General features: G+C 44.2%; 1 pseudogene across 1 annotated transcript; it reads right to left on the bottom strand.

The window, feature by feature from the left end:
• Positions 1-17,264: 17,264 nt before the first annotated feature.
• On the bottom strand, positions 17,265-19,343 carry LOC310773010 (SLIT and NTRK-like protein 1 pseudogene; annotated as a pseudogene). The gene has a single exon. The product of its transcript is annotated as an SLIT and NTRK-like protein 1 pseudogene (transcript).
• Between the last annotated feature and the right edge of the window lie 2,221 nt (positions 19,344-21,564).

Consider the following 21,564-nt stretch of genomic DNA (forward strand, 5'->3'; position numbering starts at 1 on the left):
AGTAGAAGTACTCATTCAACTTGTTTACCCAAGTAAAAGTAAAAATGACAGGCTCTGAAATGTAATCAAGTATAAAAGTAAAACGTTCTACCAGCTGTTTCTGTGCAAAGCTAACTGAACCTCAACGTCCTCACGTCATTTTAAGACAAACAGAATTTTCATGCACTCAATTCTGGAGAACCGAGGACACACGGACACACTCCAATTATCACTCTCCAATTAGAATTGGCTACAGGTGGTGTATGCTGATGGTATTTAATCTCTGGTCCTGGATTTGTTTGAAACACAGTCACTGAATAATTACATCTAGAAAGTGAAAATAAATAAACTGACAGTCCTTCAAGTCAGTTTTGGTAGAGCACATAGTCCTTCATCACTTCTGTTAGTGGTAGAGAGTGGACTTGGTTCAGGTGATGTGTGCCCAGCGCTTAGCGCAGGGTTCTCAAACTCACGGCTCCCGGGCCAGACACGGCCCCTAAAACGATTTCATACGGCCCGCCAGTTGATATCAAGTTATAGTGAAATCAGGCCCGCCCCTCCGCTCGTTGTAAAACACAGAGCACGCTCCCGAGGCGTGTGGACGAGGTGCAGCCTTCATGCAGACAAGTCGCATTTCACACCAGGGTTGCCAGATAAATTTATATAGGTGCAGTTCCTTGGGCTGTTTTGTGTGCATTTTGGCGGGTTTTGAACTCTTTGTGCTGGAAACCGTCAGCAGTATCTGGCAACACTGCTTCACACGCCAGGCCAGCGGGATCATCACTGCATGTAAAATCCACCTCATTAGCAGGTGATGTTCACCCGAGTGAAAGAAAAACATTTACACGCTAAAATGTTGTCTTTTGTTGAGAGGTGAACATGTCACTGTCAAAAGGCAAAAGAAAGGTTGATGATGAGCACAGACAGTTTCAGGAGAAGTGGGAGAGTGATTATTTTTTCGTAGAGTTCAAAGGGAATGCCGCCTGCCTCATTTGCAAAGAGAAAATCGCCGTAATAAAAGAATATAACCTGAAGCGACATTATCAACTAAACATGCAGAGCAGTTAGCCATGCAAAGTACCGGGGAGATGAGAGGGACAAACCTGCTGCACAGCTAAAGAAAGAGCTGTCAATACAACATCTCTTCCAGAAGGGAGAAAGGAGGCTGGTGCAGCAGTTGAAGTAAGTTACGTGGTGACTGGTGAGTGAGATGATCGCCAAAGCGGGGAAGCCGTTTACTGAAGGCACGTTGACGTTTCTAAAAGACTGCATGCTGCAGGTTGCAAATATCGTCTGTCCAGAAAAAAAAGTAACTTAAGCAGCATCAGCCTTTCAGCCAACACAGTGGCAGAGCGGATTACTGAGCTGTCAAATTACATTTATGATCAGTTCTAATTCTAGCTGGAGTTCCAAGGGACAGTTGAAAATTAACACTACCTAATTTAGTAATGTGCATTGTCCCTAAAAAAAGAAAACAAAGTCCCTCAAATAAACAAATAAATTGTTAATGTAAAAAATAGATTGTCCCTCAAATAAATTAATAAATTGTTAATGTTGAGAATTCGAACGGTTGCATTTTTTGCTCTTTTTTTATTTTTTATTTTTTTTATTTTTTTTTACCTTATTTATACAGGGAAGAGCCCTTGAGAGCAAGCTCTCATTTTCAAGGGAGCCCTGTTACAGTGAGAACATTTACAATAGTTACAATATTACAGACAACTTACAAATACAAATATTACACTATATAGAAAACATTCAAGATTCCAGATAGAAATAAACAAAATAAAAAAAACAAGGTAAGAGCAGATCAAATAAAACAAGAGCATTCATTTTGCAGAGTACCGTCAAGAAGTACTCGAAACTGATTCCAGGGGAATCAGCTGATTCAATTTCAGAATGTTTTGCAACAAATTCCATTTATCAGCAGCATAATAAGAAAAGGCACTTTTTCCTAGTTCAGTCCTTGCTCATGGAACAGACAACCTGATATGTGAATGCGATCGGGTTTGATAGTTTGTGTTCACTTGACTAATGAGTGAGGTCATGTACAGGGGGAGTTTCCCAATCAGGGCTTTATAAATGACAGTGTTGCTCCCTTCGAGCTGTCAGAGAGGGCCAGCCTAACCTTTCATATAAAATACATCTGTGAGTAAGAAATCTATCAACCGTTATAAAGCGCAAGGCGCTATGATACACCGCATCAAGCGGCTTCAGGATGGATGGAGCAGCATGCATATAAATAATATCCCCATAATCAAAAACACACAATATTAGTGACTGAACAATGAACTTTCTAACACAGGGTGCAAGACAGGACTTATTTCTATAAAGAAAACCAATTTTTCTCCTCAGTTTCTTTGTGAGATGTTCCACATGGATCTGGAAGGACAGTTTGGTGTCCAGCCAAATGCAGAGATATTTATATGAACCAACGGTTTCGATTTGTGCGCCTTGCTGAGTGCAAATACAGAGACCATTGTCTATATTATGGGACCGTGAAAATAACATTGATTTTGTTTTGTCTGAGTTCAAGACAAGTTTGAGGTCAAAAAGTGCCTGTTGAAAGGAGTCAAAAGCAGTTTGCAGACTTTCAACCGCCTGGGCGGGGGTGTTTCCAAAACAATATATGATTGTATCGTCTGCATAATAATGGACGTTATAAAGTGCAGAGGAGGGTAGAATGTAATTTATATATAAAGTAAACAATACTGGGCCTGAGATGGATCCCTAACCTTTATTGATTGTGAGAGAGCTAGATTTATGACCACTTGCCACTACAGCTTGCTTTCTTCCGGATAGATAGTTTGAAAACCAGTTTACAGTAAGGTCATCAAGACCAATATGGGATAGTTTCATTAATAAAATCTCATGATCCACTGTGTCGAACGCCTTTGAGAGATCAACAAAGAGAGCAGCACAGTGTTGTTGACTGTCAATACCATTCAGTATGTTGTTTAAAACAAGCGATGTAGCTGTTACTGTACTGTGTCCTGGCCTAAACCCAGATTGTTGAGGTTGAAGAATATTATAATTGTCTAGATAAGCTCGCAGCTGTTCATTTGCCAAGCTTTCAAGGACTTTAGCTAAACAAGATAGTTTAGAGGGGGTCCACCCGCTATGCCGACCACCCGCAATGCCGACCTTAGGTTTAGACGTGGGGGTGGGAGAGGTTAGGTTTTGGGTTAGAGCCTGGGGGAGGTTAGGTTTAGGCATGGGGGGAGGTTAGGTTTGGCGTGGGGGCTGGGAGAGGTTAGCTCCACCGACACGCTGCACGCCGCCTCGCTCAGCTGGTTCTGCTTGTGGGCTATCGGCATTGCGACCTGTCGGCACTGCGGCCTGTCGGCACATAGACGCGGCACCAGTTTAGAGATGGGTCAATAACTATTCAAGTCAGCCGGGTCGCCCCCTTTAAAAAGAGGAACTACCTGAGCGGTCTTCCAAACAGAGGGGATTTCACCTGAGATAAATGTTAAATTAAATATATGTGCAAGCGAAGGAGCAATTAGGTGCGCACTGAGGCGTAAAAGAAATGGTTCGATGTCGTCTTCGCCTTTTGACTTTGAAGTGTTAAGCTGTGAAAGTGCCTTAAAAACATTATAATCACTAACCATGCTGAAAGAAAATCTCTCCCTAAAGGGAGGATAGGGGTTCACAAAGTTAACATTCACCGAGTTATGAATGTGACCATTGGCGTTTAGATTTGACAGCCGATCGAAAAGATGACCAGATGCCACAAAATGTTCATTAAAAGCATCACACATCTCGGCTTTATCAGAAATAATGTTGTTCTCCACACGAATCTGAGGAGGGAGAGCAGAAGTGGACTTGGCCTTCAGGGAGTTTATTGTTTTCCAGAAACTAGTTGTATTTCCTTGTGCATTTTTAAGGGAATTTAAATAAAAATCTGATTTGGCTTTCCTTATGGTACTAATACAATTGTTTCGTAACTTCCTGAACTGCGACCAGTCAAATGGACTACCCGAGGATCTCGCTTTCGACCATGCAGAGTCTCTCTCTCTTAATACATGAAGTGGCCCCCTTGTGACAAGACTGGACACTCAGCGGCCCCCAGGTAATTTGAGTTTGAGACCCCTGGCTTAGCGGATTTGGTTCCGACACATGTGGGCCAGACTGCGAGAACATCTCTTGGCCTCCAGAAAGACCCTGAGCGCCTCTGGATCCGCCCTTTCCTCCTGTGCCTGCTCCCAGGTCACCAGGGCTGGGTCGGCACTGTGGTCAAGGAGCAGCTGGACGAAGGCCACCTGTCCCCCATGCCACAACACATTATCCAGCAGGCCCATGTCATGGGTCAGAACACCAGCAGCCTGGAGCAGCAGGCTGATGCAGTCCAGGCGGCGGTGGCGGGCGCTGATGTAGAGAGAACTCTCTGGTGTGATCAGTGTCTATGTCAACAGGAACAGCAACATGGAACCTGATGAGTTCCTGCAGTATGTCCACCCGCCTTCCATCCCAGGCAGCCCAGAAGATGAGGGTGTATGAGCCGTGGTTGCTTATGTTGGCGTCAGCCCTGGCTTCCAGGAGGATCCGGACACAGAAAGGAAGCGTACAGTCATTTTCATCAGCTAGGTCTACCTGGGCTCCCTGGGTGATCAGGTAGTCCTCACATGTAGCATGAAGGCTGTGCGCCCCAGAGGGGTCCACCACTAGGGTTGGCACGATGGACGATGGCATCGATCATTGACCATCGACCATCGTGATCGTGATGGCTGACCTCTGAGCCTTCTACATTGGATCATCGTAATTCAGTATCTGTTCGAATTAAAATTGTGCCGTTTTAATAATAAAAGAGGCCAAGTCCACTTACCGTGACGCGCGGGGGACGCGCCGGCGGAATTAAACAAGCGCACCCAGTTCACTTCAGGGAAGCCTCCCCTCCCCCTCCTCCGCACCAAGCCCCCAGGAATAGCGCTGGGCTTTGAAGCCATTTGAACATGCTGGCGAAGCTCTGTATTGCAAGTCACGTGACGCCATGCAGCCCAGAAAGGAAAATTCCCATCCACTTGCATGGGGACTCCGGCAGCTGTTAAACCCAGGGGAATTTTTTCCGGGTGTCACTCAAAGTATAAAACGACTCTTAATTATCAACAAATTTTTTATGGGGCATTTTTTTCTTCAGAAGCCACTAAGAGCCGTATACGGGGGTATTTTCTTCTTGTAATACAATCCATGGGTGGGAGGGGTGGGAGACGTCATGGAACACGTCATGGTACACATGCGCACTTCGCCTTGGGCTGCATGGTCAGGAAGTAAAACCAGGAAGAAAAAGACCCCATGATGGCTTCATGCGCCAATGAGCAACCTCCGTCCGAATGCATGGGTGGGCGTGGCACGTCCCCTATCCAGTTCTTTTAATACATCCATGCTCCGCACCACTGCTTCTCTGAACAGGGGGCACTTGTTTAATGTCGCTGGGGCTGTCCTGTTAACGTGAACGCATTACAGCATTGCAGCGACTTAATAAATAATTAATTATTCCCCCAACCCCCACCCCAATGACGATGCCATCGTGCAAAACGATGTTTCACTGTAAAACAATCACGATGGGGATTTTGGTGACATCGCACAACCCTATCCACCACTACCCCAAAACAAACACTGCTCATTGATCTGCCTTCTGAAGTGCTCTTCCTGCAGCAGGGTCCTCAGTTTGTTCAGGTCTCCTGCCTCGGCGACATCGTGGAGCCGCCTGTCATGCCCTGCTCGAACAGCCATTCCTTCAGATCTGTCACTGTACCACATGGACTTGTCTCAAACAGAAGGCATTATGGACTGAATGTGGGTTGGACATTATGACATCATAACATTATGACATGACATTATGACATAACATTATTACATCATGAAATTGCATAACATTATTGCTGATGACATCACTCACTGATGACATCACAATTGCTCGAGTGACATCACCGATGACATATGCTCGAGTTACATCACTGATGACACCGCAATTGCTCGAGTGATATCACTGATGACATCATCTGTGACATCATCAGTGATGTATTTGTGACATCATCGGCCATGCCTTATAGCCTAGATACACTAGCCTAGATACACTACTTTGAAATCTTAACTGATTATGAAAATACTGGGGAGTTTATACGACACAACTTTTTGTTTAAAGATTTTTTTATCACAACTGAAAAATTCACTGAAATACATTACACAACTGGAATCAGAGATCAAAATACACTACCCAACTGTGCGGTGGGCCCTATCTTCGTACAGGCCTATTTGCGCTTGCGCACCTGTTTGCGCGTGCCTTAAGGCAGGGAAGATACCGGTCTGCCTTGGGCATTTGTCCAGGTGTTATGCCGAGTTTTGCACCCACGCCCGGCAGCATCCACCTCACGGGAGCATATTGTAATGATTTATACCGAAATGTAACTTTTTAAAAGTGATATAATTGTCTGGGTAGACGTGACCTCCCTGATTTCTAAGTTAAAACACCCCCTAAATTTGTTGGGGAGGCAATTCTCGGCGGGGATGCGGAAACGTTCACGGCACGTGCCACAGGCGCAAATTAGAGCCATGCCAAAATCATCTGCGCCCCCAAAATGCCTGCGCAAACGGCATTTGGGCGGTCTTATCTACCAGAATTATTCACAGGTGTAGCCAGGCAATGCTGGGCATTACGTCAATCAAAACCAATCAGATTCCCATCTCGTGATCGCTGTTTCCGCGAGGCATGCAATATGCTGTAATTCTCTCCATGCGTAATAGAGTGGACTCACTCATGCCGAGGACAAAGAGAGATGGAGAGAGCTTATTGACAGATCGTCTGTGGTGCCAACGACCCTCCGGGTTATGGGCTAGGTGAAGGTGAATAGCCTATGTCCATTGTCCAACAGGTTTTCTCAATTCATTTCTCTCTTTGCGATGTGATCAAAGTTTCTCAGTCAGTTATAGTTGATTGCCTCACTGAATTATCTGCTAATACCCAATTTTAGCAGCAGAATCTGATGTCCTGGCGTGGCAAGGCTGTGCGTAATGACATATCCAAAAGGAATTAATTACTTTGCACTGCGCTGCGCACCACGGAAAGTATGGTGTGCTCCAGCGCAGCGAGGTATTTAAGAGGTCCTTTTCAAAGCTCTTAGCGCAAAGTAATTGCGCGCTGCTGACGATAGGATAATGCCATCTATCCCCACATTTTAGCACTGAAACGCCTGCTTTGGCATGTGGCACGCCTATGCCCAGTACAATTATAACAGGCATGCGATTGTGCCCGCCCCCAATTTGCATTGCACACCGCGTTAAATGAGCGCAAACACTAAATTACCCACATTGAACCCACAACACATAAACCAGCAAACTGAAGTGACCATACTAACCATACGGAAGCTAGACAATTTTAGTTTAAAAATAAAACCGCAAATATATTACTGCATGACTCACTACGGGTTAAAATTGACTTTTCGAAGCCACAACATTATGTTAATTTAAAACCGGTTTCTATGCAAATGTGTTCTTTATTTCCTCTTTGGTACTTGGGGTACAGTATTTCGAATCACACACACAAAACGGTTGCAATGGTATACTTTTATTTTGAAAATTTTAACGGGAAGTTTCGGTTTTATTCTTTCTGACTTAACCGTGAGCAACCACTGGCATAGCATAGCCTATTTTTCTTCCCTGTATTATTCATGTGTGCCTTGGTATCAGAAATATCTATTTGACTGCTTTTGGCTCATTGCCTCCTCGTTTTTCATTGGATATTGGCAGGATTCCACATGCATGTGTGAGTTGAGTTGAGTCGGGTCGTTGTACCAGTTTACACTACGCGACTCAACGCGAGAAATTCAAACATGTTTGGTATAATTGTTGTGGCCTTGGGAGGCAGTTTACACTTGACGATTAGAAATCTGTACACATAATACACTAACAGATTTTGCTGCCGACTGGTACAACTGCCCACAATAACTGCAGACTATGAGTCAACAAAGACAGACTGAGCCCAACTGGAAATCCTATGTAAAATCGGAGGGAAAGTCTTGTAATGTATTTTAGGCATTATTAAACTCCGTGTCTTGTTTTGGATGTACGACAAGAGAGAGAGACAGACAAACAATATTGCATCGTTTTTGTCTGTCGTGCATTAAAACTAAATTAAGTAGCCTGTTTAGAAAATGTAAGGAGTAGAAAGTACAGCTTTTTCAGTTAATATGAGGGAGTAAAAGTAAAAAAGTTGTCAGAAAAATAAATACTCAGTAAAGTACAGATACCTGAAAATCCTACTTAAGGACAGTACCTAGTTACTTCCCATCTCTGCAAACTAAGTTAAATATCCCTCAAGCAATACCCTCTAGTTCAGTTGTTGCAAGACTGTATAAATACATAGCCTACACTATGGGTTGTCAAAAGTATAGTATCGATACAAGTCAATACTAAAGATTTGAAACGGATACAATATTAATTTGCAACTGTATCAATATCAGCACTGCTTTCTCTTAGTGAAAAATCAAACATATCACTGATGTCTCCCTCCCTGTCATTGGTGGGTATCTTTTGCTTCAACAAGTTCAAAATATTCTGATAGGCTGATGACTAGAGCAGGGGTAATCTGCTGTGATAGGCTGATGACTAGAGCAGGTGTAATCTGCTGTGTTATGATAGGCTGATGACTAGATCAGATGTAATCTGCTGTGTCAGGTTTTGAATGAGTTTTATCAGGCCTATATTATGGAGAAGCGTCTGTCCGTCCATCTGTCTTTGTTTATTTTTTATGCCCCTTGAGTCTTGATGTGTTGTTGTCATCTCGCCGCGTTGTATCGAAAATGGTATCGATATTTTCCTGGGTATCGGTATCGAAGTAGAAATTCTAGTATCGTGACATCCCTAGCCTTCACACACACACACACACACACACACACACACACACACACACACACACACACACACACACACACACACACACACACACACACAAACACAAGACTAATGAGCAGCTCTTGAACAAAGTGACGCTCTGTGTATAAAAAGACTACAGCAGGGCTGCAGGCTCAATTTGACCCACTAAACATTTTCTTTGTACCTTTAAAAAATTACATTTCGATAAGAGCTGGGTATCGTTTAAAAAATTACGATATCAGTACCAATACCAGTACCCTTAAAGTGATACCAATACCATAGAGTACTTCATTTGATTCATTTTTCCCCCAGCCATCCTTTTGAACATTTTGGAGGAATCTCGGCATGGGTTGTAGCTGCTGTGGTCGTGGGTCAATCACACATTGCCCCCTATTCTCCCACAGGCCTTCGGCGCTAAAACGGGCCTTAACCGCAAAAAAACGTGCCTTGCGCCTGTTTTGGGACGATATCAATATGGCTTTACGCTGCCAAATGCGCTTTAGGCCGAATGGGCGTGGCGCAGTCCCAGAATGGGCCAAAGTGGGCGTGTCGGCCTTAAATCTCGGCGTACTGATATCTTCGCACCTGGCGTAAATTTAGCGCTTTGCGCCTTTGAAAACCAGGCCTATTCAGTGCGCCAGTGCTCTTCTGCCTCTCCCCTGTCACCCTTCTCTGTCTCTCTCTGAAACCAGGCCTATTCAGTGCGCCAGTGCTCTTCTGCCTCTTCTCTGTCACCCTTCTCTCTCTCTCTCTGACTCCCTTGCTTAGACAGGCACAACACACTTCCCATATAGGAAAAATAAGTTGTAAGTTGTCTGGCCTGTCCCAGCATGCATTGTGCTTCTCCATTTCGCTACTAAATAGCAACCAAATGAGGCGAAATAGATATAAAAGGTCGATCTAAAATAATGTGTAATGGTAACACAGCCTGCAATTGTAGAACATTTCAATATTGGACCAAATAAAACATCGAAATTAAAACACCACCCTAAGTGGAACATATATGTCCTCCTGGGGCTATATATATCCCTTGTCAATTTAACGTGATTTAGATAAGTGACAGCGGAACGCGCTTCCTACTGTCATCTGCTATACTGTGATGTCCGCTCCAATAACTTGGCCCTACTTCACATTTAGTTTTACAATAAAAACACATTTATGCAATGACTTTACATAATGTAGGGTATATTTATGTGCATCATTCTACCTGCAGCAGGGGAGAGAAAACGATATCTTTCTGGACAAACTTTCACCAATATAAAATTAATCTCATCATATAGGGATAGGCTATATTTTTCTAGCTGATGCCTCTAGAACATTCTTTTCACTTTGATCTTGCTATAGTGTAGCATATTTACATGCTTGCAGTATTTAAACTGCAGTTAGATTGGTTTGAGAAGCATAATAATATGGAATAATAGCCTATAATGGAGACAGACAGACTGGATGACGGGAGGGGGGGGGGGGGCAGAGCGCTTGGCTTTCGTCAGGTTTTGCGCGACCACTGGAATCGGAGCTAAAAAGGCAAGCGTGCGATTCGTTTATTGCACTTATCCAATGAGCATGACGGTGCATAATTTTACGCTTAAAAGGCGTGGTTGTAATGCTTTAGGCTGCGTGTAGCGCCGGCACGACGATATCAAGTGCGCTGGTCCACGCCCACTGATTTGCGCTGCGCCAGGCGCTCGGCCTAGAAACAGCGCCGATGCAACGATAGGGGCCATTGTATTCAATCGAAGAATGCTTGTGGTGATTGGCTGTGAGCAAAACCATACAAATATATATTTTTTCCTAGATCTGTCTGTGTACAGTACAAAAAGGATTGAATGCAGTTATCGTTTGACTGGAGAAGTTTCAATGCTACTATTTTGATGCAATTTAATAAGATTTGAGGTGTGAATTTGATGTAACTTTGCTTATTGAAAGCCGCATTAACAAGCTCAATGATGACATAATCTAATACCTACTTCATCACATTTCTAAATAAACTGTTTTTGTTTTTGGACCTTGTTATATTTCTTTCCGTGCAACAAAAGAAGGGTCGTATACCTCTGGCCCAGTGCATTCACACTAACACCAAACTCAACCTCCAGCACTGAATCCAAGAGCAAGAACATTCAATTCAAGAACAGAACACATTTCATAAGCACTGTGGCTCACCGAGAACATAAGCACTAATAAAACCCAACCACTGAGACTTATAGGCTAAGTGCTTTGTGGTGGATGGGCTAATAATAATATCTGGGAATAACACAAAGAAATCCCTGGAGATATGCCAGGTAATCACTACTACAGACCCCCTGAATCTAATAGTAGCAGCAAGGGTTGTGATGGCCGAATGGAAGTGTACTACTGGCAAATCCTCAACGTGTCACATGGGACTTCTCATCAAACTTAACACCAAAGGCTAATAGCCAACCTTGAAATAATGGGCTCGATTCCTAGGCTCGGCCGCGTCGAGCTGGCCCTGTGGCTCGCATATGCAGCTCGGGCGCCGCGTGGCCTCGCCCACCCTGCAGCTCGACTGCTCTGCGGGCTCACATGCTCTTATGACATCACTGATCACTGATGATGTCACAACTTCGCATCACTGATGACATCACCACTGCTCTTATGACATCACTGATGATGTCACAATGCCAGGACGAAGCCCACCCTGCAGCTCGACCACTTTGCGGGCTCACTCCTGACAATAACACGGAGCATCCACAGGGTACACATTTCCTGTGAGTTGCTCTAAAGCCATGGAAACACAGCTTCCAAATACAGAGCAAAATGGACCACTTCTATTTGTTTATACCCTCGGGATTAAATGGGCCAGGCTGATAGGGAAGCGGTGCCGTCACGACTTACATAAAGCTAAGTGTTATGAGGTGTGTGGATGATGTTATGCCTGCTGGAAGTGTTGCATCACTGCCAGTGATGCAACACTTCCAGGGGGGACTATCACACCGGCTACGGCAGGCCTGCACTGGATCGCCACAGTGGGAATCAAACCCCTAACCCCTAACCTTTGCAAGACAATGCTATAGTCAGAGATGGGCGAAAATACATCTTTTTTTCTCAGTCCAGCCAAATAGAAATTACAAAATACACAAAAGTATTTGAAATACATGTATTTAAAACACTGCCCATCTCTGGCTATAGTGCTCCGTTATCTGCTCTACTGGCAGGGGTGTAGTGGTAAATACAGAGGTGGGTAAGCTATCCAAGGTGAGTAGTTTACCCACCTTGTTTTCCCTCATTGATTTATATAGGTGATCTGAAAATAGGTGAGTAAACTATCTGCCTCATTTCAAAAGGTGGGTAAACTGCGTTTACTCGCGTTTACCCTCCACTACACCCCTGTCTACTGGATACCGTTCCTGATAAAGAGGGTTTCCACACTTTCTTAAACATCAGATTCAGGGACTATTCAAGGACTTTCCAGGTCCAATTCCCTCAAATTCAAGGAATGAACATGGCATAGTTTGAGACATGGATCAAGGTGAATTACTGTTACAACATTAAAAAGAGGAAGAGACTTGAATGTGTGAACACTTCTCAACTGTACTGTGTTACACATTAAGTAAAAGTATATCGACTTGGGGATCTGATAAATCAATGAGAACCCTTATGAAGACCCCCAACCCAGATATCTTGGATACTGAATGTCTTACTCATCTTGGATTCTGGTTACTTAAACCGGGCAAGGAAAATAATACATTACAGTCTTCTATTGGAATTGCGTTTCTTAATGTTTGTTATGTATGTGTGTTGATGAGCCAAGCTCTGCAGCATACATTAAGCTAATTTTCTCTCTGGGGTTCCCAACATCAACCACTATCCAAGAATCCTGATGAGCGAATCTGCAATGCAGTCTAAACTCTGCATATCATGATAAGAAGTTATATTGTACTGAAAATAGAAATTCATCTCCAGTGTACAGTGTGGTCTCCCCAGTCCAGCTGAGGACATCCATGCTAGCATAATTTGCAGACATTGCAAATCAGATGGAACATTAGCAATATATATTCATGAACAAATGTAGAAGGCAACGTAACTTAAGTAGCATTTTCAAACACTTCAGGATATAAAGTACAAAAATATATATATATATATGGGAACCCTGAACCCTGAACCCAATGTCTCATTACACTCGCACCAACTTGCTCAACTTCAGTCAAATCCAATGACATGTCTTCAACCCAAACATTGTTTGTTACTCAACCTCAACCACACTTTATTGAACAAAATAGAATAGGTCAAATATCACAAAGCATATAAACACAGCATTTTTGGAAATTGAAATGATGACAAATCAGCAATGGGCTGTGTCACAATACTCCACAGAAGAGACATATAGTTATCCCCCTGTGATTGGGCAGAAAGCAGGAAACCAGAAGGGGGGGGCGCAAGGCGATTGGACATAATGTGGGAAATGATGATGAGTGTTTTGTCAGAGATCTGGTGAGATATTAATAGTCAAGTTTAAAGCTGTGCCTGGTTACATTGTGGTGGGGGAGGGGGCGTGGGGGTGGGGTGGGAGGAGCAAGGGGCAGGTGGGGGGCCATTTGGGGAAGTAAGGGGTATCGATATGTACATGCAAAAAGATCACACATCTCTCTCTCTCTCTCTTATTCTCTCATGAGCGCACAAACACGCAGGCAGGGAGGGGGAGAGGCAAGGCAAAAAGAGACTGTGGGAAAGTGATTCAGCACCTTGGGACAATGCTATAGAGACACTGCGGAGCGCGTCATCATTCATAAACCATGCCCAAAATGGGGGGAAACAAAAACTCCCCGCCCAATCCTGGTGTTCTCCTATGTCACGTGTTGCACACAAAGATCATATATACGGAAGATGAACACTCCAACTTACTTCAGGGGCGGCTGTAGCTCAGGAGGTACAGTAGAGCTGGTAGTCCACTAATCGCTTTGGATAAAAGAGGTCGGTGGTTCGATTCCCGCCTCCTCCAGTCTGCATGTCAAAGTGTCCTTGGGCTAGACACTGAACCCCAAATTGCCAGCACCCTGCGTGGTAGCTTGCCGCCATCGGTGTGTGAATGGGTGAATGTACCGACTGATTGTAAAGCGCTTTGGATAAAAGTGCTGTATAAATGCAGGCCATTTACAATTTTTTTACTGCGCAGCCCACCACACAACAGCTTGTTTTTTTGTTTTTTTTAACCACACAACAGCTTTTAGCTATGTTTAATTCAAGGAAAATGACGCTGGTGTATGGAAGTGAATGAAGAGCTTTTCCACGTGATGGGCGTTGCCTATTTCATGCAGTGTCTCTATAGTCTGCTTACTGGGGGAGAGACTGCAGGCAGACTATGTTGGCATTAGACAGCGGAGAGAAGGGGCAGAGGGGTGGATACACACACACACACACACACACACACACACACACACACACACACACACACACACACACACACACACACACACACACACACATATATATCCCAGTCTACCTGCGCTCTGTAAATAGATCGAATTGTACACATATAGCTCAATTAAGAACACTTTTTTGCTTACAGTTGTTGACAAAATGATGGTATACCCCCCCATTTATTTTCCTCCTCTCACCCAAAGCAGGCTATATTCATTGACACACAAAACCACTGAACTGTTATTTTAGCTACATTAACTTTGCAGCATATGCATCTGAGTGACGTTAATTGGTCATGCTCATCTGCATGTCTGCAATTGGCACACCATAAAATAACACCGTTTACATTCATAAAGGAGATGATGACTGTGCCCCAACTAGTACGGTATAAATAACCGCCATATTTTTCGACAATCAAATGATAACCAACAAAAAAATTAAAAAATAACATGCATTGACAGCTTCACTTGTGTTACTCCTTTCCGAATTTATATATATACAGTATATATATATATATATACATACATATATATATACACATATATATATACATATATATCCAACCTTTCTCCAAACAAGTTTTAAGACAGCACATACAGTACAAATCCTAACTGCGGTTCACAAAAATAGAAAAATTGCACTTTGTAATAGTCATACAGTGTATAATTCTTAATATCTATATATAGTTGTCATATTGATGGGACATGACATAAGGGTCAAGTTGGCTTCTTTGTTGGTTAAGGTGGATATGGTTCCTCATAAGGGTGTGTTGAAACCATGCGAAATATCATCATGCACATTATGATGTTCGAATATTTACATTTACATTCATGCGTTTGTGCACCATTCCCTGGTGTTATAGAGCTCAACAGTCACGTGACATTGTGATTTCACCTTTGGTTCCGGGGAAAAAATGGGGAAAAGGCAAAGGTACAAGAGTGTGTACATATTCTATTTTAAGAGTGAAGGAACTACCCATCACATAATCCATTCCGGCATTTCCAGCCAATCAGATTAGTGGATGATTGAGCGACAAAGCATTTCAGCCGATGGGAGAGCACTCTGAGCGGCAGTGGGAGGGACCAGGGGTCCTGAAAGTCCATCATTAGACTATTAGCTCAATGGCTAACGTTAACGTATAAAGCCGCCTTTCCTTGCAAGTCACTCAACAACCAAAACGGGTCCCGGCGTTGAAGGCAGCATGACAGTAATGGTTAACATAACATACTTTCAGTCACGCAGCGGTGGTTTGAGCCCTTTACTCAGCAAGCTGTAGCCTACGTTCATAGTAGCCTAGCCAGAGATATTTCACTAGTGCAGTGGCTAGGCACCTTGCTCAGCATGCTCAACCAATCACAGACAATCATACAGCGATCTCCACCAATCAAATACATCAATATTACAATTTAGAATTGTGGGTAGTGTAGTAGGTTCTCTTTTGAATAAAAAATGTTTAAAAATAAACAAGGATGATATCACACAGAGTTGTGGCTTCTGCAGTGACATAACTAGCACACCCATGGTAAGTGTACCTTGGGTGGTTACGACATTATGGCTAATAATCAAAATCTCATTGCTGAACAGGACAATGGTTGTCTGGAACCGGGGTGTCATGTGACTGTTGTGCTCTAAACTACATCTCTCTCTCTCTCTCTCTCTCTCTCTCTCCCTCTTTCTGTTCCCTCTCTTTCTGTCTCGCACATATCCGTGGCAAATAGCAGAACTGGTAGGAGGAGTAGGGAGGGAGGGGTTTAGCCAGGTGGGATGGGGGCAGTGGGGGGGCTTGCTGACTTTGCAGCAGGCTGACTTATTTGGTTCAACTGGGGAAAAAACAAAAAATAATAATAACTAGAAACATGCACTAAGTAGATTGCAGATCTCCGCCAGGCATTGCTACGCCTAACCATGGCCAAACCGAAACCCAACAGCGAAGGGAACCGCTTGCCAATATCAAGGCAACATTAAACTGCCACATTGCTTAATTGAGTTTGGTGTACAGCCAAAAATGAACGGCACGTATCGTGCCTATATCCTGTCTTACAGTAGCCTATATATCGTATACAATAAAGATGTAAAAGATTGTTTGATTCAGTTAATGTTGGAGAAAGGATGGGGAAATAATAATAAAGCAAAAGACTACAGTCCCCCCCCCCCCCAACAAAAAAAAATCAATAACATTATAGTAGCCACTATATTCAAATTTACGTTGATATACCCTGGTTTTCATTAGTGTGAAATGCCACCATTTTATATTGGCGATTGGGTTGCTTTACCCATCCCATGTAACAGTGGGATCACAGTGTTTTCACTGGGTTTGATATCCAGAAATAATTTATTTTAGCAGACAAATGTGGTGTTCAGGTTTCAATAACAGTTCAAAAACAAAGATACAAAGAACCACTGGATCAGATTGTACATATTTCAAAAGACGCTATTTGCAAAAATTGCTATGTGTCTCTCTGGGTCTCTCCATCCTCCAGACTGTCCCTGCCTTGAATAATGTTATCCGCATTCAGACAGCCTGTCTCGGCTGACAGTTGCACTGGGAGCCAGGGAGATTGCTGGATGTTCCTGGTGCGAATAGTGATGTGATTTTCTTTCTGAAATGCTGTCACAAACGAATTCCACACATCCACAGTCCTTTGTATCTACATTAAAGTCAGATATTCACATTTGTTTGTAACTGGGTTTGGGCCCAAGTCACGTTTAACATTTAAACGCCTCGGCTTCTCTGTCTGCTCTCCGTGTTGTGCGAATGAGCTGCCCAGCCCGCCTCCCCGCACTCCCTCCCAGTACCGTTATCTACAGAGCAACAGGGAACACACTCAATCTCACACGGACACACTCACACACGGACACACTCACACACACGACCGATCACATTATCGCCTGGCGGAGAGAATAAACAAGTCTGAACATATGAAGAGCAGTTTTAGTCACTTGTATATGTCATGTCAGTCTCTCTGTGTGACTATTTGTAATCCAGGCTTACTGTACTAGACTGGAGAGTCCCTCTGTACTAGACTGGAGAGTCCCTCTTACACGTTGTTTGTCGTGGAGAGTTGTGCGCTGCAGTCGAAGCCCCGGTGCGCGTCCCTGTCCGCGTGGTACGGCCCACCGCTGTGCCAATAAGACGAGTCACACACCGTCTGCAGCGAGTTCATTTCCGAGGCCGAGGAGTTCCCGTCCCTCCGCTTTGACCTCTTGCGGTTGCGCAAAATGAAAACGAGCATCCCCACGACGGTGAACGCGGATGTGACAAACACCAGCAGCAGCCCGGGGATGAGCACTGAGATGGAAACCCGGTTCGGCTCCAAATATGAGTTTGATCGCCTCCCCGAGTCCACGGTGCTGTTTTTGGAGCCGTTTTGGGAGGTGGTCGAGATGCCGTCGTAGAGCTTGGGGCACATGCGGTCATTTCGCAAGTGGCGGAAATCGCGCTTCCAGAACTCTTCCGGGGACTCGCACTTGAGGTCACTCACGATCACGTCCGCCCCCAGCTTCTCCGTCCACTGCTTGAAGGGCACAATTTTGCACGCGCAATCCCACGGGTTCCCGTGCAAATCGATCTGGATGATTGAATTGAGCTGGTCTAACACACCAGCCACAGGGAGATAGGTGAAATAATTATTATGCAGGTTAATTTTGGATAGAGAAATCCCAAGGAAAGCATCCACAGGTAAAGATTTCAGCAAGTTGTTGTTGAGGAGCAAAACCCTCAGATTTGGCATGGGGCTGAAAGCGCCAGCCACGATGAGCTGGATGTTATTGTATTCCAAACTGAGATATTCCAGATTGAGAAGGCCCACGAACATCTCTGCCAGCACCGTATCCAGATAGTTTTTATCCAAATACAGCCACCTCAACTCGGTCAGGTTCTGGAAAGTGCTGTTGTCAATCACCTTGATGTTGTTCCCGCCCAGATCGAGCAGGTTGAGGCTGGAGTAGCCAATCAGCTGGTTCTTTTTGACGGCGTGGATGTTATTGTCTCTCATGTTCAGCTCGTGTGCCACCAAGGGCTTGGGTTTGAGGTTGGACAGAGTCTCGATCCTCTTCCCCTCGCAGTTGACCCCCAGCCCCTGTCTGGAGCCGACCAGCTTGCAGTTGCAGGACTGGGGGCACGTTGCATTGTGTAGCAGCTGCTCTCTGTCCCCACCTCTATGCCAGTTCTCACGATATTTGGAGCGGCTCTTGGGCCCGTGGCCCCCGGGCGTGGAGGACCCACTGGCCTCTCCCTTGGGCTTGGAAGTTGTCGGGCGCACGGCCTCCGAGGTCTCCTCCTGGGTGGGAGGGGCCACCAGGCTGGTGTCTACGCCGCTGCTCTTTGAAGGGCACAGGTCCGCCTCCGACGTCTCGTTCAAGTCGCTCCCCTGCAGTCTGGTGGGAGCCTCGCATATCACCCTCCCAATGAGCGCGTTATGCGGTATGTTCTCCAGCCATTCCTTCAGAGAAACCAGGTCGCAGTTACAGTCCCATGGGTTGTCCTCCAACAAAACCTCCGCAATGCCCGGTATTTGCTGAAGGATCCCCTCATAAGGCAACATTTTGATTCGGTTCCCCCGCAGGTCAAGATGCGTAATGGGCACATGTTGGAACATGTTTATAGGTAGCACACTGATGAGGTTTTCGTTAAGTATTAACACTTCAAGTTTATTTAGGTCCCTGAAAACGGCGGGGTCAATATCCCTCAATAGATTGAAATCGGCTTGGAGATATTCCAAGTCTTCTAACCCCAAAAATGTACCCTTCCTGAACGATCTGATCTTGTTGTTATTGAGGTGCAGCCGCTTCACCAGCTGCAGTCCCAAGAAAGCACCGGGGACAATGTCGTATAAGCCATTGTTTTCCAGATGCAGGCTCACAGCATTGTAAAAGTTGGCGAACTCGTTGGGAAATAGCCTGGAGAGAGAATTCCCGTGCAGCAGCAAGTGATAAAACTGCGAGCTGGGGCCAGTCAAACGCTGCAGAGTTGCGAAGTTCCTTTTTTCGCAGTCTATGTGCAGATCTCCCTCGATCTCGTTGCAGGAGCATATCTGCTCCTTACAAATTTCCCTTGTAACATTTCCACTCGCAACACAAAGAGCCGCATTCAGCAGTAGGACAATCCAAAGCAGCATTTTTTCAACGCGGACAATAGAGTACCGCAGGGATGATGTATTTTTGTAGGCCAACCCGGAAGTTAGCATCGCGCTGGGTTATCTCGTCTGGAAGTCAATGGGATTTTCGTATGGGGATTTTGGTTAGCATACCTGAAATAGGAATGATAATCTTCATAAATGAACACCACTTTTATGATTTTTGAAGCGGAAATGTGATCGGCAAAAATTGCGATCTCTGGAAAACGCTTCAAAAGTAATAAAAATGCTGTTCATTGTGAAGATCATCTTGCTGAACACAAAGGTCTCAGTTTCATTAACTTGTGTTAACCACATACCTTATTTCAGGCATCTAACCAAAATCCCCATACAAAAACCCCATTGACTTCCAGATGAGGGAACCAGGCGATGCTAACTTCCGGGTGTTAAGACTCATTCCTGCGGCACTCTATTCATTCCCGGTTCCAAGACATGCGAGCTGAGAAATCTGTCTACATCAGTAACAAGGAAAGAGGAGGTCGACATTTAGGTGCGGGGGGGAGAAGATAAGGCAGTCTTTTATAACACATCCATGCTGCGTCTAACCTGCTGGTGCGTCCATTCTTCCAGTGTTTTGAAAATGACCACATAAGCGTCTCATTCTCAGCAAATCCAGTCTCAGAGTCCAAGGCATCGTTCGGCTCTCAGTTCGTTAAAGACTGACCTTGGGCAACCACCACCAAAAAAAGAAGTAAAATAAAATAAAGGAACAAATCTGTGCCTTTTTCTCCCCTCTCTCTCTCTCTCCGCGGTCGTGCTGCTGTGTTGCGGCGTCGGGAGCTGTCCGCTCTCTCCCGGTGCTGAATTCACACACCCTGCGCTGCCTGGAGATTTAGAGGCGATCACACACAGAGAGAGAAAAAAACACCGCATTCCAGCCCTTCTCACATCTTTCGGCGTCTCGCTTTAGCTGCGTTTCCCATGTCTTCCTTATTTTGAATCACAAAGAGAGAAACCCAGAGACTGTGTGCATCGTAGCGCGGTGCTCTTATAGAGAAAGATCGGACACCCTCTACTGAGCTGCAATGGCAAAAAAAAGAGTCGACTGACTGGAATGCTGAGAAGAGAGAGGAGGGGGGAAGGAAGGGGGGGGGGGGGCGAGGGGGAGGGGTTCGTAGGGAAAGAAAGGTGGCAGTGCTACTCAACCTTGCCCTACTTACCCTTGCCCTTGCCACATTGACAAAACAATATTTACAAGAGCCACAATCCAAAGAGCAGTCCCTTTACTCCTTTTATTTGTCGAGATTTTGGTAACACTTTACAATAACGTACACAAATAATGTAGTAGTTACTAGTAAACTAATAATTAACTAATAGTTAATGAGTAGTTCATGTATAATTCGTCATTAGTCAATCACTAATGAATCATAGTTAATGAGTAGGTAGTCATTAGTTGAATGATTAGTATCTAAGTTCCTGAGTAGAGTAGTTAATCATTACTTAATGATGACTAAATGTCAGCTCGTGAATATAGTAGTTAATCATTAGTTAATCATTAGTTAAGGTCACATTGTGAGTATAGTAGTTAATCATTAGTTCATGATTAGTTGTTAGTTCCTTAGTAGAGTAATTACTCATTAGTTAATGGGTAGTCAATGGTCAGTTTGTGAGTATATAGTTAATTGTTAGTTACTCATTACTTAATTATTACCTGTCTATTAGTTAGTCTTTTTGTGTACCCTATTGTAAAGTGGTGCATCATACTCAGTAGTTTATGAGTACTGAATCATTACCTGTCCATGTGTTACTCTTTTTGTGTACCCTAATATAAAGTGAAATATATCCTTATCAAATAAACACTCACTCCAGGTGAGATTTGAACCCTCAGCCCCAAGATTGTTAAATTGTAAGTCTGGTTCTCTACTCTCTCTCTCTGTAAGCCCATGTGGGCTGGGCACAGCAATGTGCATGACACCTTAATAAATCAATCAATCAATCAATCTACCATATGAGCTAACCAGCCTGTTACTTGGAAGAGCCATGCTATGGATCTGTAGAGCCAGAGACCAAGTATTATAGTTTTGACTACTACTTTCTGTCCAAGTACGTATAGTTTTGAAGGTATATTCTGTGCTTTAAAACACAAGTACTTAGACATAAGTAGTATTTGGCTGAAACATACCTAAGTACTTGGAGATGAAGTCGTATTTGCATGGAATATACCTTTAAAACTATAAGTAGAAGGTAGTATTTGGGTGGAATA

The sequence above is a fragment of the Poromitra crassiceps genome (genome assembly GCF_964638095.1).
Source record: "Poromitra crassiceps genome assembly, chromosome: 3".
NCBI classification, from domain to species: domain Eukaryota; kingdom Metazoa; phylum Chordata; class Actinopteri; order Beryciformes; family Melamphaidae; genus Poromitra; species Poromitra crassiceps.